General features: G+C 47.7%; 1 long non-coding RNA gene across 1 annotated transcript in view; it reads right to left on the bottom strand.

Moving 5' to 3' along the window:
- LOC149441449 (uncharacterized) overlaps positions 1 to 23,605 on the bottom strand; it is a 40,372-nt gene that overhangs the window by 15,717 nt on the left and 1,050 nt on the right. The gene's annotated exons all lie outside the window — the stretch shown is intronic.

Here is a 23,605-nt window from a genome sequence, read left to right as displayed (position 1 = left end):
CACGCCTCTCCTGGGCTCTCCCATATCTCTGTTCAGCTGGTAGCTCTGGCTGACCATAGAGCTGATTGGAGACCAGAATGACTCCAATCATCCCTATGTTCTAAGAAACCAGAAGTGATGAATGTAGCAATCATGCACACAGAGATGGACGTGGTTATCCATTTTGCTCCAAACCCTCCATCTTGTATCTCTCTCTCCCTCTTTCCTTGTCCCCCCTCCCTCTCTGTTGAGTGACATGTGGTCTGGATGAGGCAGAGGTCACAGGCAGTCAGTCTCAGCGGGAGAGCTCCAGGGCTATAAAATCCCAACCTAGCTGGTGCCTAGATGTCTGTTAGCTTCTCAATCTGGGATATCGTAAAGCCATAAACCAAGCCCCTCACTGAGCTTCAAAGACATTCCAGAAAACCGCAAACCAGACCTCATATTCAAAAATCCATTTTTCCCTATGATTTCATATCTTGGACTATGAAAGACGTACCTAAAAACCAGGCATATATTCAGACCGGTCACTTTACTACAAGTCGTCTGATATATTACATCCCCTGTCTGACATCTACAGGAGAGCAGAAAATGATATCTCCTTAACCATCCCAGCAGGTCATATTTCATATCTAGACGTTCAGCAGATGGTTCTGCGTATTAATCAACCAGTGGATAGAATGTTACATTTACCTAGGAAAAGTTATTGACCATAGTATAATTTGCGAGGACTTTGGTCATAGCCTGAGCTCCCCGCCTACAACACCCCTCCCCAAATGAGGCGATCGGTTCTCTGCTTTAAGGAGACACCCTGCTGAGTTGCTAGAAAAAGGTTGTTATGCTTGGAGCTAAGCTAAGCTGAGTTGAGCTAAGTTGAAGAAATCTTCCTTTTAACATCAGGAACCAACTTTGGAAGATAAGGCGCCCTTCTGCTCTGAAACTTGATCTACTTAAACCAGGACGTTTGGCAAGTACTTTACCTCCCTAAATTTCTTTCTTTTATCTCTTTGCTGTGTTATTGCTCTCTGTATTTATATATATATATATATATATATATATATATATATATATATATATTGGCTACATCTTTTTCTGTAAATATTTTTATTGCACCCTTTTGACCTTTTAGTAATAAATCTTACTTTCTGAAAGTGTTGAACTGTTTCTAAAGCTCTTTAATGCAAATTAAGAACCTCTGTCTCTGAAGAGCGCTACTGTGTGTTTAAACATCTATAGATCCCTGCCTGCGGTGACAGTGGTATACAGACGATTATTCAACATCATAATCTTATTGCTGATATTACCGAGTTTCCTCTTTCTCTGTACAAAAATTAGGTGGTGGCAGTGTGAAGGGTTAATTGCATACTTACCCTGACCCAGTAACAATCGCTCCCTTGCTGCAAGTACACAGATTGTGGTCCATTAGCTGGAAAATCTTTGCGCAGGGTGCAGCTGGGCGTGGCATTGTTACGCATGTGACAGCACGGTTTTAGATTGGCTACTCCTTCGGTCACAAGTTTGGTGAGCAGGGCTGGGGTCTGACTCCGCAATCGTCACATATTGGTTGGCAGCGTACGTGGGATAGTTCTGCATTAGAGCTTTAGTGCATTGTTAGGACTTAGCTCTGCACTGAAGGATTGTAACCCTTGTGGAAACAGTCCTTACACCCTGTTCCAAATTATTATGCAAATTCTATTTAAGTGTCACAAAGATTAAATATTTTGTTTTTCAGTTTAACTCATGGGTGGCATTGTGTCTCAGGGCTCTTTTGATCACTGAAAACAATCTCGGACACCTGTGATAATTAGATTGGTAGGTGAGCCCAATTTAAGGAAAAACTACTAAAGGACGGTGTTCCACATTATTAAGCAGAGCACTATTTTCAAGCAATATGGGGAAGAAAAAGGATCTCTCTGCTGCCGAAAAGAGTTAAATAGTTCAATACCTTGGACGAGGTATGAAAACATTAGATATTTCATGAAAACTTAAGCGTGATCATCGCACTATTAATTGATTTGTGGCTGATTCAGAACACAGATGGGTTCATGCAGATAAAGGCACATTGAAGAAGATTTCTGCCAGATCCATGCATCGGATCAAGAGAGCAGCTGCTAAAATACCATTACATAGCAGCAAACAGATATTTGAAGCTGCTGGTACCTCTGGAGTCCCACTGACATCAAGGTGTAGAGTCCTCCAGAGTCTTGCAGCTGTTCATAAACCTTCTATTCGGCCACCACTAACCAATGCTCACAAGCAGAAACAGCTGCATTGGGCAGAAAAATACATGAAGACTAATTTTCAAACAGTCCTGTTCACTGATGAGTGCCGTGCAACCGTGGATGGTCCAGATGGAAGGAGTAGTGGATGGTTGGTGGACGGCCACCCTGTTCCAACAAGGCTGCGACGCCATCAAGGCGGTGGTGGAGTCATGTTTTGGGCCGGAATCATGGGAACAGTGCTGGTCGGCCCCTTTAGGATCCCCGAAGGTGTAAAGATGACCTCTGCAAAGTATGTGGAGTTTATGACTGACCACTTTCTTCCCTGGTACAGAAGGAAGAACTATGCTTTCCGTAATAAAATCATCTTCATGCATGACAATGCACCATCTCATGCTGCAAAGAATACCTCTGCATCAATGGCTGCTATGGGGAAAAAAGGAGAGAAAGTCATGGTCTGGCCTCCATCCTGCCCTGACCTCAATTCCTATTGAGAACCTTTGGAGCATCCTCAAGCAAAATATCTGAGGGTGGGAGGCAGTTTACATCCAAACAGCAGCTCTGGGAGGCTATTTGCAAACAAATTCAAGCAGAAACTGTCCAAAAACTCACAAGTTCAATGGATGCAAGACTTGTGAAGCTGCTATCAAATAAGGGGTCCTATGTTAAAATGTAACGTGACCTGTTAAAATGTTTAAAAAGTTAAAATGTTGTTAAAAGTGTGATTGAAATAGCTTTTGATTTCAGTAAATATGCTGAAAACACAACAAATGACAATTTTCAGTTCTTTACAACCTATAAAGTGTTTTGAAACTTACTGTGCGTAATAATTTGGAACAGTGCATTGTAAGTTTTTTATGTTTAAAAAAAATACTGTTATCATTAGGAGGTTTGTTCAATAAAATTTGAATTGTACTCTTAATAGTTGATAACATGAGAATTATGCTGACTGTTATATACATCAACTATTTAGGTAAATGAGAAAAATATCATTTGCATAATAATTTGGAACAGGATGTAGAAACATGCAGTGCATATTTTTTATATAGAGAGAGACATATTGCAACAGTTCCTTCCTTTTGCTACTTTCTATTCTATCTTTGCTTGCAATTAAGCCTGGTGACGCAGAATACAGGAAAATGAGCAAAAGTGATTTGAGTACGGAATGTATCTCACGAGGAATTGACGTCAGTCGCAAATCTTGTGAAGATTTGATTCAGGACCTACAGGAGCATGATAGCCAAGCAGACCAGAACTCGGGGAACTTGACCATGAAGGGGTTCCCGCTACCTCCGATCCCAGTGGCTCAGAGACGGCCTCGCAGGATGGGCATACAGAGACTGACACTGGAGTATCATCGAATGTTATCTTCACACCACAGCCTGAGCAGGCCAGCATCGGAGTGCCTGTAACCAGCAGAGACTCTCCTCAGATGCAGGAAGCACTGAAACGCATCATGGAGACAGATCCTATGGCATACTTGCAGTTCCTTGACTGCCAGGCTGAGAGAGCGGCTGACAGAGCAGCTGTGAAACACCAGGCTGAGAGAGAGGAACACCAGGCAGCGGCTGACCGAGAGGCGGTGCAGAGGGAAGCTGATCGCCGGCACAAACTGGAGATGGCGAGGCTCCAGCAGCAGCGACAGGTTCAGAACCTGGGGTTCTTAGAGCACAGGGACACCTCTCTGGCCGTGGGCACAGCAGCCAAGTTCCCAGTGATGGAAAAAGATAGTGACATTGACTTATATTTATTGTCATTTGAAAAAACGTGCTGTCAGTACCATCTGCCCGAAGCACAATGGGGTCGGTACCTGACACCAGGGCTACGAGGCAAGGCCCTGGATGCGTTTGATGATTATGAAGCTCTAAAAGAAGCCATCGTCCAGAAGTACCAGATGACCCCGGAAGTGTACCGCAAGCGGTTTAGGTCCTTGCAAAAGGGACCTGGGGACTCTTACACGGATATGGCGAGTCGCTTACGCACCACATTCCAGCAGTGGACTAAAGGACTGAAAGCTGACTCCTACGAGTCTCTGGAGGATCTCATGATACAAGATTAGCTCCTGCATATCTGCCCAGCAGACGTCAGACAGTTTGTCTTGGAGAGAAAGCCAGCATCTGCCAAAGTTGCAGCCGATCTGGCAGATACCAATGTCCACACGCGGGTGTCTGACCATCGCAAGGCTCCTCCGAATGGCTGGAAAGGAGGGAAATCACCCATAGCAACCCCTCCTACGCCAGTGAATCAAGCTCCCCCTCACCCAACACCTGCAGTACTTGGAGCCAAGCCATTCCTGACTGACTACCACAGATGTTACACCTGTGGGAAATCCGGACATCTCAGGACGTAGTGTCCTGAGCGGAAGCAGATGACATCACCTGGCCAGCCGGCCAGCAACTCTTCATCAGTGCTGATTTGGGTACTCTTGTGTTCTATTATGCCCCTGTGTCAGGGAATGGGAAGATCGCCTCGGCGATCGAATCTGCACATGCGTAGAATCCTGACAAGACATACAGGCAGGCAGGCACTAGGACCCAGGCGCGCCTGTCACCAATGACGGCGCCGGGCAGGCACTAGGACCCAGGAGCGCCTGTCAGGAGTTGGGCGGCCTATTTAAACCCAGCTCAAGTGCCGTATGGTCTTACCTGTTACCTGTGTTCCTGTTTGATCCAGTGTTCCTGAATACCTTGTTGCCGACCCAGCCTGTTCCTGACACTGCTGTCTTCTCCTGCTCTGATCCCTGGCTTGTCTTACCATTCTCCTGCTTAACCCTGCACGTTCTGATCTCCTGTTAACGAACCCGGCTTGTGAACTGTTTATTCCTCTGCCTGCTGATTTTGTACCACGCTGCCACCACTGTTACCGACCCAGCCTGCCTGACGCTGCTCTTGTGACCTCCTCACATCAGACTCTCACCTGCTATACACCTCCAACGGTGCTTCTACCACAGCTGGGTGAACTCAAGGGCCGCGACCTGGTCTCGGCCTGCTCCAAGTCCATCCCTACCATCAGGGGCCCTGGTGAACAAGCAGGTAGGGACTTAGATTCTGCGCCTTGGGGGAATCTGGTCTGTGGAGTGCTAGAGGCTACCGCTGTAGGATCCCTGACAGAACCATACGGCCATGACAGAGTCTGGAGGAGGACCTTCACCCTGGGAAGAGATGTGCCAACATCTGGCAGCACTCACACAAGCGGTGAAAACCCTGGAAGAGGGATATAAGCACCTGGAGGGACAGGTTCAGAGCCTGGCCGCACCAGCACCCACAACATTGGGCTCAGTGGGAACACCTCCCGCCATGGGTTCAGCAGGGCCTTCCACTGGAGCAGCATTTACAATTCCTCCGCCAGAACCAAGAGTACCGACCCCTGAGCGGTTCAATGGGGATCGAGGGAAGTTCAGGGCCTTCCAGAACTCCTGCCAGCTGTACTTTGACCTGCAACCCCGGACCTTCTCTTCAGAATCGGTGAAGGTGGGATTTGTTATATCCCTGTTGCAGGGCGAACCTCAGGGATGGGCCCATCGCCTGATGGAGGCCCACCACCCACATTTGAACACTTTAGCCACCTTCTTTAAGGCAATGGCACAGCTGTACGACGACACGCATTGAGCTGCCTCGGCTGAGGCAGCCCTCTATTCTCTACAACAGGGACGCCGGGCTGCAGAGGATTATGCTGCGGAGTTTAGGCGCTGGAGTGGAGATACACAATGGAACGACGCAGCCTTGCGCCACCAATTCCGGTTGGGACTGTCGGAACCACTGAAGGACGAATTGGCAAGAATAGGGGTTCTGGACTCCTTGGAAGGTCTAATAGATCGTGCGATCCAAATCGATCGTAGACTGCGGGAAAGGAGACAGGAGAGGTCCAGTCAGGGGCAAAGAACCTCATGGATGCTGCCAAGAGTACCAGTCATGCCAAGGGTCAGTGTCGGCAATCGGAGCCCAGAGCAGTCAGAGGGAGCCAAACCTATGCAACTCGGCTTGATGCGGCCTTCCCTTTCTACTGAGGAACGACAGAGGCGTCGGGCAAACAACCTGTGTCTGTACTGCGGAGCAGCGGGTCATATGGTGCGCTCCTGTCCGGAGAAATACTGTAAGTCCTCTATTTTCTCTAATATATCTACTGTGTGCACAGGCAACCCCACTCACTTGGCTGTACCTGTGTCTTTTCAGCTCCCAGGAGGAAGCATACAGGTGACGGCTATTATTGACTCCGGGGCATGTAGCTGCTTTGTTGATCTCAGTTTTGCTACCCAGCATCAGATACCGTTACTTACCAAAGAACATGGGTTGAATATTTTCTTGGCAGATGGGTCTCAAATAAAATCGGGGATGGTAGATCGGGAGACCCCTCCCATACACACCACAGTGGCGGGACATCACCAGGAGTTCCTCCGTTTGGACGCCATCGCGTCCCCCCTATTTCCAGTTATTCTGGGGCTCCCCTGGCTACGAGCTCACGACCCCCAGATTGACTGGAAGACCGGGTCAGTCCAGTTCCCCTCACAATACTGTCAGGAACATTGTTTATCTAAGTTATCATTAAATACACCGGCCCTACTGGCTGTAAGCCCTGATGCCGAGTTAGCCCAAATTGTGCCTGCGACCTACCACCAATTCTTGGATGTGTTTAGTCCACGGGGGGCAGACGTTCTTCCCCCACATCGAGCATATGATTGCCCCATTGATCTGCTCCCAGGTTCAGAAATCCCTTTTGGCCGCATTTTTCCACTATCTGAACGAGAACTTGGGGCACTAAAAGAATACATTGATGGGAGCCTCCGTAAGGGATTTATCCGCCCTTCCACATCACCGGCCGGGGCAGGGATTTTCTTTGTCGAGAAAAAGGACGGTTCCCTGAGACCTTGTGTTGACTACAGGGACCTCAACAAGATTACGGTCAAAAACCGCTACCCCCTTCCTTTGGTTCCAGAGTTGTTTCAGAGGTTAAAATCAGCATCCATTTTTTCTAAACTGGATCTCAGGGGTGCTTATAACTTGGTAAGGATACGTGAGGGGGATGAGTGGAAGACGGCGTTTCGCACTCGGTTCGGGCATTTTGAGTGTCTAGTCATGCCTTTCGGGTTATGTAATGCACCAGCCACCTTCCAGCACTTGGTCAATGACATTTTCAGGGACTTCCTTGACATTTTTGTAATCGTCTACTTGGACGATATCTTGATATTCTCCTCGTCTTTGGAAGCACATCGGGGACATGTTAGGAGTGTGCTAGAACGTCTCCGTCAGCATGGACTCTACGCTAAAGCTGAAAAATGCTGTTTTGAGCAGAAAAGCATCTCATTTCTTGGTCTAATTATCTCAACCACGGGGATCGCTATGGACCCTCAAAAGATCTCGGCCATCCTGGAATGGCCTGCCCCCACGGATAAGAAGGGCGTCCAGAGGTTTATTGGGTTTGCCAATTTTTATAGAAAATTTATAAAGAACTTTTCAGGCCTGGTAGCACCCATTACTCAGCTCACCAAAGTGGGAGTACGTTTCCAATGGACCCCAGCAGCACAGGCAGCTTTTGAGGCATTGAAAAAGCTATTTACAACGGCTCCCATTCTGAACCATCCTGATGCATCATTGCCCTACATACTAGAGGTAGATGCATCGGAAGTGGCTGTAGGAGCAGTGTTATCACAGAGGGTAGGGGCCAAGGAGCTGATGCACCCAGTGGCTTTCTTTTCTAGGAAGCTCTCCCCTTCGGAAAGGAATTACGATATTGGGGATCGGGAATTACTGGCCATTAAGACAGCTCTGGAGGAATGGCGATATCTGCTAGAGGGGGCCCCACATCCCATTCTGGTCTATACCGACCACAAAAACCTCGAGTACCTGAAAACCGCTAAACGCCTCCGTCCACGCCAGGCCAGATGGGCATTGTTTTTTGCAAGGTTTAATCTCCACATAACTTATCGTCCTGGGTCAAAAAACACTAAGCCAGATGCTCTTTCCCGGATGTTTGAGGACCCTGGAGAGACCCCCCAGCCAGACACCATCCTGCCAGCAGGTAGCTTCCTACTGCTTCAATCTGAGCTGTTGTCTAAATTGCAGGCTGCTTCCACCCGGGTCTCTGACCCGCCTGGAGTCTCCCTACTGAATAAGGAGGGGCTCTTTTGGAAGGGGGAACAGATCATGGTACCCAAGGAGGTCCAGTCCCTGGTGTTAGGTTACTGCCATGACCATCCCCTAGCGGGGCACTTTGGGATACATAAGACTATAGATCTGGCACGACGCACATTTTGGTGGCCAAACATGGCCAAGGATTGTGAAGCGTACGTGAGATCTTGCCCCATCTGCAACCGGAATAAACCTACCAGAGACAAGGCCTGGGGCCTATTGAGACCTTTACCAATACCTGACCGTCCTGGGAGTATGATCTCCTTAGATTTTATTGTAGAATTGCCACCCTCGCAAGATCACACCGTGATCTTTGTGGTAGTGGATCGCCTTTCTAAAATGGCCCATTTCCTTCCACTAGCCAAGACACCATCTGCCTCCGAAACAGCCCAAGTGTTCATTAGAGAGATTGTGAGGCTTCACGGAGTGCCAAGAGAGATTGTCTCAGACCGGGGAGTGCAATTTACATCTAAATTCTGGAAAGCGCTATGTGAGGGGCTGGAGATTAAGTTATCTTTCTCGTCAGCATATCACCCCCAGACAAACGGGCAGACAGAACGAACCAATCAGACGCTCGAGCAATATCTGAGATGCTACACATCATTCCTGCAGGATGACTGGCTGACACTTCTACCAATGGCAGAATTCGCATATAATAATGCGAATCATTCTGCCACCAACCAATCCCCATTCTTTGCCAATTACGGGTTCCATCCTACCTTCTTGCCAGACCTGGTTCCTGAGAACTCAGTCCCGGCAGCCCAGGACACCTTAGAATTCTTTACTACCAATAACAAGGTATTACAGGAAACCATGGCTAAGGCCCAAGAAGACAGTAAGAGGTTCTGTGACAGGAGGAGGAAGGGAGAATTGGTCATACACCCTGGGGATCGGGTTTGGTTGTCAACAACCAACCTAAAACTGACATGCCCATCCATAAAATTGGCACCCAAATTTGTGGGACCCTTCCCAGTAGAACACAAGGTTAATGAAGTGGCATTTAAACTGACTCTCCCCGAGTCCCTCAAAATACATCCAGTCTTCCACGTATCATTATTAAAACCTGCAGTTCCAGACCCCTTTTTAGACCGCAGGTCTAGACCTCCAGAAGCCATAGATATCAACGGGGAGGAGGAATTTGAGGTGGAGGCAATCTTGCATTGTAGGAAGAGGGGTGGTCAGGTACAATACCTGATCAAGTGGAAAGGCTTTGGGCCAGAGGAGAATTCGTGGGAACCAGCCCAGAATGTCCATGCCCCCAGATTAATACGGGAATTCCATCGTAGCCAGCCGCAAAGGAGGAATCGGGTGGACATCCGGAGGCTGCCCATAAGGGGGGGGCAAAGTCAGGGAATGGGAAGATCGCCTCGGCGATCGAATCTGCACATGCGTAGAATCCTGACAAGACATACAGGCAGGCAGGCACTAGGACCCAGGCGCGCCTGTCACCAATGACGGCGCCGGGCAGGCACTAGGACCCAGGAGCGCCTGTCAGGAGTTGGGCGGCCTATTTAAACCCAACTCTTGCAATGCTCAAGTGCCGTATGGTCTTACCTGTTTGATCCAGTGTTCCTGAATACCTTGTTGCTGACCCAGCCTGTTCCTGATACTGCTGTCTTCTCCTGCTGTGATCCCTGGCTTGTCTGACCATTCTCCTGCTTAACCCTGCACGTTCTGATCTCCTGTTAACGAACCCGGCTTGTGACCTGTTTATTCCTCTGCCTGCTGATTTTTGTACCACGCTGCCACCACTGTTACCGACCCAGCCTGCCTGACGCTGCTCTTGTGACCTCCTCACATCAGACTCTCACCTGCTATACACCTCCAACGGTGCTTCTACCACAGCAGGGTGAACTCAAGGGCCGCGACCTGGTCTCGGCCTGCTCAAAGCCATCCCCACCATCAGGGACCCTGGTGAACAAGCAGGTAGGGACTTAGATTCCGCGCCTTGGGGGAATCCGGTCTGTGGAGTGCTAGAGGCTACCGCTGTAGGATCCCTGACACCCTGCCAAGAACACCATGGAGGCCCCCCTGGAACTCTCTGGACATGCCAAGGTACTGTGTGCATATGTTGGGGTAATGTTTGGGCAACCTTTGGATGGACAGAGTGAGGGGGCTGAGAATGGAGTGGGGTTGCAAGATTCTCCATTGCCTGGGGAAGGAGAGGAAATCCCCTTGCATGGGGAGGTAATGAACTCATGTGTCATTGATATTACAAACGTAACTGTTGATAATGGTGATGATAATGATGACAATGATGCTGACATTGATAATGTTGATAATGCTAATGATGATGATGGTCATGATGATAATGATGCATTTTCATTGTTGGGGGTCACCCACAGTGCTGTGAAGTGGGCAGAGGTACAATCTCTGGTTGCTGAGCAAAGGGCTGTCTGGATAGGCCTTTTCCTTGCCCAGGCACAGAGGATTCTACCTTGATAATCGCCCAGCCGTTGTCTGTGCATGGAACTGGACAGTCGGCTGGTACTTGTAGTCCCACGGCCGAGGCAGCATTGGGGAATGGCCAAAATGTTGCATTCAGCAGCAAGCTAGCTGTGAGCTTCCCTGCTGAGAAAGGTACACAACAACCGGCTGGTACTTGTAGTCCCACGGCCAAGGCAGCACTGAGTGATCAAAATGTGGACTTCAGCAGGCTAGCTGTGAGCTTCCCTGCTGAGAAAGATAAACAATGGCTTGACAGGGACAGTGAAATGAATGGTCTACCAGCAGGGGGCTTGAGGACTGAAAGAGTGTCACCTGATCTGGCCTGTCAAAGTGTGTGGGGAAAATCTGAAGCTAGGGAGGAAACCCCCTCCAACTATTTCTGGCTTAGATTCCCTCCCCAAACACCAGGCAGAAAAACATATGCCATGGGTGGTGACCGCACACCTGGATTGGAATTTTTCATTCAGGTACAGAAGCTGCTGGCAAGGCCTATGGTAGCTGGTGTCTGGGTTCAGGGAAACCCGGGGAGAGCTCACTGTGCTGTTCATGAGCTGGATGGCAAGGTGTATCCTTCCCTCATGCCTTCGGCCCACCTCACCTCACAGGAGGTGCAGACTGAATGGGCCAAAGAGACAGAGGGAATATCGCAGTCAGGAATCCAGTGGTCCGGCAGGGTCTGGGCATCACCGGTAGTCTCAGTCCCCAAACAGGATCAGATGACCAGGCTTTGTGAGAACCTTGGAAAACTGAGCGCCAGCCTTGTGGTTGTGGCCTACCCCATGCCCAGGAGCCATGAGGTAATGAAGCATCCAGCAGGTGCCCGCTGTCTAACCATCATGGACCTGAGCAGAGGGTATGGGCCACCATCTCTAACCCAGGAGGCTCAGACGAGTCAGCCTTCACCACCTCATGTGGCTTGCCTGAATTCACAGGAAAGCTAGTTGGGGTTGAGAACGCACCAACCACCTCCCCAGGGGTCAGGAATTACCTACAATGTGGAGTGGAACTGTGTGCAGTTGCCCACTTTAGGGGCCTTGCAGTGTTTGGCCCGGTCTGGGAACAGCAACTTGGGGCGCCTGTCACTAGTCAGGAACAAACTGCCCGTGCCTAGTCTGACAGTCGAGAATGGCAATTGTCAGAGAGGCATGTCAGTGGTTCAGCCTTGGGAACCACTGGTAGGAAGAGACCCCCAGAGGTCTGGGAATGGGGATACTGAGGCAGTTATGGCCTGGCCTACTCCCCAGGCCAAAAGGCAGGTTACATCAGTCTTGGGTGCAGCTGGCTACGGTAAGATGCCTGGGTGCAACTATCATGGCTCAGCTGAACCTGTGACTGACCTAGCAGACAGGAAACTGATGGAAATGGTGTCCTGGATGCTAGCAGGTAAAGAGGACTGTTCATCTTGGACGAAGGTACCTGTAGACACATCTGGGAGGCGAGTTCCAGAATTCGCCTGTCCGGTACCGGTGCACACAAGCACCACTACCTTTGGGTCAGATGTAGTCCTGGGCTTGAGGAAGGAGATTGGAGAGGGAAATCTCATTCTCTACCTTGACAAGAAGCTACATCTCTACAGTTGTGACCAAAATTATTCAACCCCCAATGCTGTAAAGGGGTTTAGGGACTATAGTGTACATTTGGAATTGTATTCAGAATCAAATCCTACAAGGACGTTGTAACTACCCAAATGCAACTAAAATGACATCAATTGTTTATGTAATACAGTAGTAAATGGTTCTTATGTGGTTTCTTCATTGCCACAATTATTCAACCCCTTAAAGACTACCACTCTGAAGAACAGAGGTTCATACAGGTGCTTTCCATCAGGTATTGAAAACACCTGTGGATGTCACCGAGCAGCAATCAAGCATAATAAGCACCAATTAGGCAGCTTTAAAATGACTGTGATACTCAGCTCCTTCTAGACATTTACTGGTGTGGTTACAAACATGGTGAAGGCAAGAGAATGGTCCAGGAAGACAAGAGAAGAGGTGATTTCTCTTCACAGGAAGGGCAATGGCTATAAGAAGATTGCAAAGATGTTAAACATACCAAGAGACACCTTAGGAAGCATCATTCGCAAATTCAAGGCAAAGGGCACTGTTGAAACGCTACCTGGTCGTGGCAGAAAGAAGATGCTGACTTCGACTGCTGTGCGCTACCTGAAGCGTAGAGTGGAGAGAAGTCCCCGTGTGACTGCTGAGGAACTGAGAAAAGATTTGTCAGATGTGGGTACAGAAGTTTCAGCCCAGACAATAAGACGCACACTGCGTAATGAAGGCCTCCGTGCCAGAACTCCCAGGCGTACCCCCTTGCTGTCTCCAAAGAATAAGAAGAGTATGCCAAAAGCCATGTGGACAAACCACAAAAGTTGTGGGATAGTGTTCTGTGGACTGATGAAACAAAATTAGAACTGTTTGGGCCCATGGATCAACGCTATGTTTGGAGGAGGAAGAACAAGGCCTTTGATGAAAAGAACACCTTGCCTACTGTGAAGCATGGTGGAGGGTCAATCATGCTTTGGGGCTGTTTTGCTTCTGCAGGTACAGGGAAGCTTCAGCGTGTGCAAGGTACCATGAATTCTCTTCAGTACCAGGAGATATTGGATGGAAACGTGATGCAGTCCGTCACACACCTGAGGCTTGGGAGACGTTGGACCTTTCAACAGGACAATGATCCCAAGCATACCTCCAAGTCCACTAGAGCATGGTTGCAGAGGAAAGGCTGGAACATTTTGGAGTGGCCATCGCAGTCACCAGACTTAAATCCGATTGAGAACCTCTGGTGGGACTTAAAGAAAGCAGTTGCAGTGCGCAAGCCTAAGAATGTGACTGAACTGGAGGCCTTTGCCCATGAAGAATGGGCGAAGATACCCGTAGATCGCTGCAAGACACTTGTGTCAAGCTATGCTTCACGTTTAAAAGCTGTTATAACTGTAAAAGGATGCTGTACTAAGTACTAAGATTGAATGTCACTTGGGGGTTGAATAAAACTGATAATGCTGTGAGCACAGAAAAGACATTTGTGGTTATTTCATTATAACTGTTATGTTATATTTGTCTGACCTACAAGTGCCTCTTTAATGTAAATGTAAGCAAGATGACTGAATGATCAAAAGCAATGTCAAACTGGCCAAAACACTCAATTTCAGTGGGGGTTGAATAATTTTGGTCACAACTGTATATGTTAGCATATGACACCCCTGAACAGAAGTGTTTTGTAAGCAGGTGGGCACCACGGCAGTTACCACGATATCCGGATAGTCACAGCCGACTGGTGCTCACCCCTGACAACTCACTTGGTTGGCACAACAGTGTTGCTGGGGAGAACAGCACCCTTCTCAGAAGGAACCTGGTTCCCCCACAGTGTAGTGGTACCAGATCACCCCAAGGTGAACCTCTGGGCACAATCGGTCTGTGCCCCAGTCAGGCAAACCAGCAGCAGGAGTTGGTTGCGTCAGGAGGGAAATTGCAGTTCCCTCCCATGCAACCACTTGAGGGGGGAGGTGTAGCAATCGTGCACACAGAGATGGACGCGGTCATCCATTTTGCTCTAACCCCTCCATCTTGTATCTCTCTCTCCCTCTTCCCTCATTCCTCCTCCCTCTCTGTTGAGTGACATGTGGTCTGGATGAGGCAGAGGTCACAGGCAGTCAGTCTCAGCGGGAGAGCTCCAGGGCTATAAAATCCCAACCTAGCTGGTGCCTAGATGTCTGTTAGCTTCTCAATCTGGGATATCGTAAAGCCATAAACCAAGCCCCTCACTGAGCTTCAAAGACATTCCAGAAAACCGTAAACCAGACCTCAGATTCAAAAATCCATTTTCCCCTATGATTTCATATCTTGGACTATGAAAGACGTACCTAAAAACCAGGCATATATTCACACCAGTCACTTTAATACAAGTCGTCTGATATATTACATCCCCTATCTGACATCTACAGGAGAGCAGAAAATTATATCTCCTTAACCATCCCAGCAGGTATGTCATATTTCATTTCTACACATTCAGCAGATGATTCCGCGTATTAATCTACCCATGGATAGATTGTTACATGTACCTAGGAAAAGTTATTGACCATAGTATATATTGGGAGGGCTTTGGTCATAGCCTGAGCTCCCTGCATACAACACCCCTCCCCAAATGAGGTGATTGGTCACCCTGCTGAGTTCCTAGAAAAAAGCTGTTATCCTTGGAGCTAAGCTAAGTTGAGTTGAGCTAAGTTGAAGAAATCTCCCTTTTAACATCAGGAACCAACTTTGGGAGATAAGGCGCCCTTCTGCCCTGAAACTTGATCTGCTTAAACCAGGACGTTTGGCAAGTACTTTACCTCCCTAAATTTCTTTTTGTTATCTCTTTGCTGTCTTATTGCTCTCTGTATGTATGTATATACCCCTGTCTCTGAAGAGCGCTACTGTGTGTTTAAACCTCTATATATCCCTGCCTGCGGTGACAGTGGTAAACAGACAATTATTCAACATAATAGTGTTATTGCTGATATTGCCGAGTTTCCTCTTTCTCTGTACAAAAAGGAGGTGATGGCAGTGTGAAGGGTTAATTGCATACTTAACCTGACCCAGTAACAATTGCTCCCAGGCTGCAAGTACACAGATTGTGGTCCATTAGCTGGAAAATCTTTGTGCAGGGTGCAGCTGGGCGTGGTATTGTTACGCACGTAACAGCACAGTTTTAGATTGGCTAGTCCTTCGGTCACAAGTTTGGTGAGAAGGGCTGGGGTCTGACTCCGCGATCGTCACAATGAGCATTTCTTAATTTCACCGGATGTAAACAAACTCTTAGTGGTTTGAAAAAAAAGCATTGGATCATACTGATCTTGTATGATCCAAAGCTTTGAAGGACAGAGGAGAGATCTGGAGTCTAATAGCCCCAGATCTCTCAGTAAAGGGTACCTGTCACTGGCTATTGATATCACAGGGAATATTTATATTACCTGTGATAACAATAAAAGTGAAAGGGGCAGTGTAAAAAAAATAAAATAAAATAGATGCATCAGTCCCACACGTATACATAAACAGCGATCGCACCACACGTGAGGTATCACTGAGAATGTCAGATTGAAGGTAGTATTTCTAGCACTAGACCTCCTATGTAAATCTAATGTAGTAACCTTAAAAGCTTATAAAGTGTCAACTATAGATAATAAAATTTATATCATTTGTTGCCATTGCATGGGCTTTGTCAATTTTAAAGTGCGACATGTTTGGTATCTATTTACTCTGTGTAGCATCATATTTTACCAAACAACTAGGTATTGTGTTTTTGTGCATTGAAAATAAAAAAAGTGTATTTTTCCCAAAAAATTTGCATTTGAAAAACCGCTGCACAAAAACAGTGTGACATAAAAAATTGCAACAGTCACCATTTTATTCTCTTTGGCAGGGGTTGGCAAACATTTGAGCACAGTGGGCCGAGAATTTTTTTTTAAAAATTGAGATTGCCAGTTATATAGAAAAAATGGCAACTTTCACTTTCAATGACAAAAAAGGAAACATTTATACCTGCACCTTCACCCCTCAGAGGAGTCCCAGTTCCTGCACCTTCACCCCTCAGAGGAGTCCCAGTTCCTGCACCTTCACCCCTCAGAGGAGTCCCAGTTCCTGCACCTTCACCCCTCAGAGGAGTCCCAGTTCCTGCACCTTCACCCCTCAGAGGAGTCCCAGTTCCTGCACCTTCACCCCTCAGAGGAGTCCCAGTTCCTGCACCTTCACCCCTCAGAGGAGTCCCAGTTCCTGCACCTTCACCCCTCAGAGGAGTCCCAGTTCCTGCACCTTCACCCCTCAGAGGAGTCCCAGTTCCTGCACCTTCACCCCTCAGAGGAGTCCCAGTTCCTGCACCTTCACCCCTCAGAGGAGTCCCAGTTCCTGCACCTTCACCCCTCAGAGGAGTCCCAGTTCCTGCACCTTCACCCCTCAGAGGAGTCCCAGTTCCTGCACCTTCACCCCTCAGAGGAGTCCCAGTTCCTGCACCTTCACCCCTCAGAGGAGTCCCAGTTCCTGCACCTTCACCCCTCAGAGGAGTCCCAGTTCCTGCACCTTCACCCCTCAGAGGAGTCCCAGTTCCTGCACCTTCACCCCTCAGAGGAGTCCCAGTTCCTGCACCTTCACCCCTCAGAGGAGTCCCAGTTCCTGCACCTTCACCCCTCAGAGGAGTCCCAGTTCCTGCACCTTCACCCCTCAGAGGAGTCCCAGTTCCTGCACCTTCACCCCTCAGAGGAGTCCCAGTTCCTGCACCTTCACCCCTCAGAGGAGTCCCAGTTCCTGCACCTTCACCCCTCGGATCATCCCAATTCCTGTACCTTCACACCTCGGATCATCCCAATTCCTGCACTTTCAGATATCAAATAAGCACCAATGCATGCACCTTTAGACACAAGATCAGCCTCAATTCCTACGCCATCAGACCCCAGATCGCCTCAGTTCACGCAGCTCCACATCTCAGATAAGCCCAATTCCTGGACCTTCACACCTCAGATCACCCCAATTCTTGCATCTTCACTCCTCAGATCACCCCTATTACTGCACCTTCACCCCTCAGATCACCCCTATTACTGCACCTTCACCCCTCAGATCATGCCAATTACTGCACCTACACCCCTCAGATCAGCCCAAATTCCTGTTCCTTCACACCTCGGATCAGCCCATCTCTTCAGGGAAGCCTACCCCACCCCTTGCTAACCTGCCGACCTCCTCCACTCTTCCTACCACTCCATCCCCCACAGCTATCTCCTCCTGTACCACTATCCCCTCCCTCCTATATTGTAAGCTCGAAAGAGCAGGGCCCTCGATCCCCTCATGTTTTGCATTGTGTTGGTATTGTTCTGTCACATGTTCTGTCCCCCTTTGTAATGTACAGCGCTGAGCGAACCATTGGTGCTTTATAAATACAGTATAATAATAATAATGTTCTTATATGTGCTTGATGCAGTTTTCATTCAGCCAGGTGTGTCAGAGGGGTTTAGGTTGTTCCTGGATTTGAGGTACAGAACAGAGAACCCATATTACCAAGCGGCTCCTTCGATGGTAGCACTACACAGGCACCATATATTCTTTTGCTTAGTTTCAGAAATGATCTTTCTTACCTTTTTTACAAGCTTAAAAAGGTCTGTCATTCTGACCATACTTTTTTTTTTTTCTGATAGTTGGTGGGAGAGGTTACAGGGCACTGTGCAGAGACATCATATGCCTGTATTCCTTAGTCTGTTCAGTCTGAGGCAAGATGCAGTAGGGGTTGTGTTCAAGAAACATGCTGTGATTGGTAGGAGGTGTGTGCCATAGGTAAGCTGTGACCCTTCGGGAGGAAGGTGTGGTAGCTGAACAAACTACCCAGTACAGGCATGCTGTGTGGTTATGATTAGGCACGAGATCGTGTAAAACGCATTAACAGGTCCTGTGTTCATGTCCTTGTGTGTCCTATGCATCAATAAATACACACTATATTCATCTATCCTCCGGTGTGTGGCTGACCTTTTTTCCTATTGCATCGTGTGTGGTGGTGAACCAGAGCCTCCACCTGTTGTAGATTGATCTAGATTGTTTGCCTGAGCGGTATACCTCTGTTCTTTGGATGCTGTGTGTCTGCACAGTGTCCTGTACCTCTGAATTGCCAGCCAAAGGATGAAAAGTGACCAGGCAAGCACATGTCAGCTTCTATGCTTTGTGTGGTCAGTTTAGAACAGCAATGGGCAAGCTACGGCCCGCAGGCCGTATACGGCCCGGCGGACCTTTTAATCCGGCCCGCGGAGCGTGATACTGTCAGGATGGCTGTCAGGATGTGTGTAGGCGGGGCAGCGTGACGAACGTGAGGGGAGCTAGGCTCCTCTCACAGTCCGCCCTGAAGACCGGAACGGCGCGGGAACACGGCGAGAGGAAAGCGCGGAGCAAAGGTAAGTGAATTGACACAGGGGGGACTTGGGGACTTAATATGGGGGATGAATTACTATAGGGGGGATGAATTACTATAGGGGGGATGAATTACTATAGGGGGGATGAATTACTATAGGGGGGATGAATTACTATAGGGGGGATGAATTACTATGGGGGGATGAATTACTATGGGGGATGAATTACTATGCTTACTATGGGGGAATATTACTATACTTACTATGGATGACACATACACATCATTCATCTACTCTTGGTCCGGCCCCCGGGTCCAATATATGAACCCATTGCGGCCCTCAAGTCAAAAAGTTTGCCCACGCCTGGTTTAGAACAAGAAAGAAAGGTGACTGGTAAGATCAGTCAGGTACTTCAGGTGGAGGAAGTACAAATGTGAACACACGTATAGAAAAAAAAATACATATGTAACATACACTTACTGTAAATTGCAGGGAATGTAAATTTTAGATCAGTGATTTAGAGTTAGCAACTTTCCACAGGTTGAGAATATAAGTACAGAAGTCTGCCTCCTTCATCTCGTTGTGGATTAAGGAAGGATTTAAAATGATTTATCTACTCTTCACCTCTTGTTAAACTAAACATGAAATGATGGGGGTACAGACTGTAGTGTAGACAGTCTATGCCTAGTAGTCTGCAGTAGAGACCTGTGGGGGCCTGTTTCTGTAGGCCTGCATCTGCAACAGTACTCAAAGTCACACTGTTCATATTAGCACTCCTACTCAAAGCCCACATTGCCAATATGTTATAAATGCACAAAATGTTAGAGAACTGCCACAAAGAAAAAGACCTGTGCATTTTAAAGACTGTAAGGTTAGGGAGAGATGTATGTAATTAAATAAGCCATGCTAGTGACTGCTGCTATTTTGCAACAGCCAGATTGCTAATGTAGTACCCACTGGTGTACATAGTTGTTTAGTGTACCTAGAGGCTTGCTAGGAGCCTGGGTTTACTTCAGGTCAGGCTGGAGTGTTCTATAGGTTAGCTCTGATACCTCCCCTTACTCTAGAAATTTGGAAAAGCTTCTAGAAGTCAGTAGGCAGAGGTGAGGAGGGGCAGATCTGCATATTTATGGAGGTCTGATCAATCTCAGGCAGGGGCTTGGCAGTGTCTGGCTGGCCCATGAATATGATAGAGTCTGGCCAGCAGAGGAGCCGGGTGGAAGTTGGAGTACTGAGGTATGCTGCTGTGTAGCTTGGGAAGGGGCCCTGGAAAAGGGGGGTCTTGCTTCCAGGCTGGAGGCTTAAAGCTAGAGGAGGAAAACTAAAAGAGGGAGCTCCACTGCCCTGCAGTCCACCAGGAACAGACAGCTTGTAGCTGGGCTGGTTCCTCTCCAAGCTTGGCAGAGGCCTGAAAGCAGTTCTATCCATAGCTGCAGGACAAGGACAGTGTGAGTACCGCTACAACCCAGGGCCTAGAAGGAAGAAGTCTGCTGAAGGCAAGTTCTGGTAAGTCTTACCCAATCCCTTGTCCTGGGATCAGATACCGTAGCCAGGTGGGCTGTTATTTTCTCAGGGGACTTGGAGCTCCTAAAAGTTGGGACTTTGTGAAAAATCCATTCAAGGGAACTCAGAACTCCTGCAAGTTGCTGTACTTTGCTAAAGAGACCATCAGGATCACAGTCATTCATCTGCCATTGTTACAGCATTTTCTAGAGAAGGAAGTTGTTCTCAAATTGTTGTTCTGCAATCAAATTGGGCATTTCATAACCCCTAAACCCTATCCAAGTTAAATAGTCTAGGAAAACAAAAACAAGTCCATGAACTGTTTCTAGTGTATGGACCCAAGTGGAAAATGCATGTTGCCTGGCTGTGCAGGAAGTAAAGGGGGACTCAAAACCAGTGGCTCTCAAGAAGGTAGCGCTACACTAAAAAAGTTACAGAAGCTTATAAGAGGAGTGCTGCAAGTTACAGGAGACTGGAAAGAGACTGTTGCCATCTATAACCGAAGCACAGTTGAAGTGTTAGGTCTCGTTCACACAGGACGTATCAATGCATACCTTGTGCCAGGGCTATGTTTGCCCACATGGGGCTGCACAGGTGATCTGTGCAGGTAGTCCCATTGATGTCTATTACCTGGCCAGATCTGGGGGGGCGCTGGGGTTGTCTATGCACCCCCCCAGATTTTAGTTGTGACCACCTCCACCAGGCAACCCAAAGACTTTGTCCATCAACAATCAATAGAAGCTGTCTGCATCTGTCAAGGCTGAGTGTCTGTGACAGTCTCACACAGCCCAGCCAGCACACCTGTCCCCCTTCCCTGCATGGACAGGAGAGGATAGAGGGATGATGTGTGCCCCTCTCCTCGTGTCTTCCCACACTCCAATCCCTGGCCAGTGCTGTGCCTGATAAAATGTGTAAGCAGAAAATATGAAACTCTGTTCATGATTCCTCTGCTTTAACCCTCTCCTGCCCAACCCCAGCATACCTTTAGGAGCTTGTTTACATGTACTTTGGTCTCTGAAAAGCGTTCTGCATTCAGATCGCTCATCATAGAGCATTTGGCAGGCAGCGAGCAGGTGTTGTTTATCCTCCTCACCACCTGATTTAACCCCTAGAACCCCACACTAATGCACTGCGACTACATGTAATGCATTTTGTGGGGTGCTTGCCGAGCAACTCTATTCACTTGAATGGGACGCGGTAAGCAGGTGCAGTACCAACAGAAAGCAACTGACCGTAGAATTTCTGCCACAGACAGGAAACAAAATATCACAGTGGCAGCGTGTGTACACCCCTGTCCCGTGTTGCCAACCGTCTGTAAATTTATAGATGGCTTGTAAAAAACACACTTTTCTCCTGTCCATAAATGTCTGGACAGGAGAAAAGTGCCGTAAAAATTTGTCATCAACTCTGAACTGCACATGCACAGTTCTGGATCTAGCCTATTAGAGAACTGCCTGGCTTGGCCTCGGATCGGGCAGCAGGGCGGGTCCAAGTGTGTGCCTATTAGCATAAAGGATGATCATCAGAAACTATGAGCAACCCTTCAGCGCTCACACAGAAGATGGAAAATAAGTGGAATATAAAATGAAACAAAATTAAAAGGAAAAGGAAACAAAACCAGTCCACGGAATAATGGATAGGGGACAGGATTCTGGGCGAAATCAGTGTGTTCAGGATGCAGCGGTCAGTAGGTTCATCCGATGGATGTGCAGAATGAGAGGGGAAATGGACCGTGGAGACTGAAGAACCACACGAGCAGACCGGCAGCTCCTCGCCAAGGATGGGGGGATCCCATAGAAGTGTGCAAAAGGAACTACAAGCAGGGTGCTAAAAACAGTAATACTTTATTTTACAGACACTTACATCTAAAACTCCCTTGGTGTGTGTGGCAGGTAAGAACATCGGAGCCAGGGGCATCAGAAGAGTGGGTACGTTGATCTGTTGTCTTTTAAACAAAGTGTTACTGTTTTTATCCACGCTGACCTGGCGCCCTGCTTGTTCCTTTCCAAGTGTGAGTCTACACAGTAACCTCATGGTGCCTATTGGGCATAGCTTATATTCACACGTCCCACTGAATCAGTTTAGGCTGAGCCCAGCAATTCACTAATTGCACAGTTCAGAGCCAGATTTTAAAGCTTTTTCATACCAGCCACCTGCCAGTGGTTAAGGTATGTATAAGGGTGCGTCTGCTGGACTCTGATGTAAGGGGCTGTACTCTGTTGTAAGGTGGGGCTCTGATGTAAGGTGGTATCCCTCTGGGGACACTGCTGTATGGTGAGACTTTGGAGACATATATGTAAGGGGGGGGACTGATGTATAGGGGAATTCCAGGGACTTCCAGGTAAGGAAGGGCTCGGATGTGAATGTGGCTCTCATCCGGACACTCTAGATTTTTTTTGTTTATTGTTTACTCCTAACCCCTCTGTACATTATGGGGAACTGGAGAAAGTACACAAAAGGGCAACCAAACTTATAAGAGGCATGGAGGAGCTCAGCTTTTATGAGGAGAGATTAGAGGAAATGAATGTATTCTCTCTTGAGAAGAGGAGATTAAGGGGGGATATGATCTCCATCTATAAATACATCAGTGGTTCATATAGTGAACTCCTGTGTAGAGTTATTCACCCTGAGGTTCCTCAGAGGACAAGGGGGCACTCTTTACGTCTGGAGGAAAAGAGATTTAATCTCCAAATACGGAAAGGTTTCTTCACAGTGAGAGCTGTGAAAATGTGGAATAGACTCCCTCAAGAGTTGGTTCTGGCCAGCTCAGTGGACTGCTTTAAAAAAGGCCTGGATTATTTCTTAGATACAAAGAATATAACTGGATACTAACATTTATCATTTATAGGTAAAGTTGATCCAGGGAATATACGATTGCCTCTCGGGGGATCAGGAAGGAATTGTTTCCCCTGCAGGAGAAATTTTGATCATGCATTGCTGGGTTTTTTTGCCTTCCTCTGGATAAACTGTGGGTATAGGATTGTAACTTTTTTTTTTTTAATGGTTGAACTAGATGGACTTTTGTCTTTTTTTTTTTTTTTTTTTTTTTTTTTTTTCAGCCAGACTAACTATGTAACTACATAGACCTGATTGAAGTGTTCATTGTCTCTACTGTTACTGGTTTTAATGAGGTTCTTAAAAGCTGGCTCAGCCCATACATCAGTCATTTTTTTGTTCAAACTACTGTTTGAACAAAGAAAAAAAAACACACGACTTAATTCCCCCATTCACGCATTTGACACTGCCCTTCTAACCAACTGTACTCTTCCTACTGATTCCTGTTTCTGTATACTTTCCTGCTGGCCTCCTATCCCCTACCCCCCTGACATGTTTTATTGCACCCCCACATCAGACCAGCTAGATCTGGACCTGGTCTATTGGGGTGCAGCAGTCACATGGACAGTCACTGCTCCCACTTGGAATTTGTGCAGGTGCCCAGCCTCGAACGCAGACAGTGTGCCTTCAGGGCCATG

Source organism: Staurois parvus, unplaced genomic scaffold (assembly GCF_062004578.1).
Source record: "Staurois parvus isolate SC_StPar_1 unplaced genomic scaffold, SC_StPar_1.0 ptg000983l, whole genome shotgun sequence".
Taxonomy (NCBI): domain Eukaryota; kingdom Metazoa; phylum Chordata; class Amphibia; order Anura; family Ranidae; genus Staurois; species Staurois parvus.
Note: the sequence above shows the minus strand (reverse complement) of the source record. Positions and strands in the feature narration are given on the sequence as shown.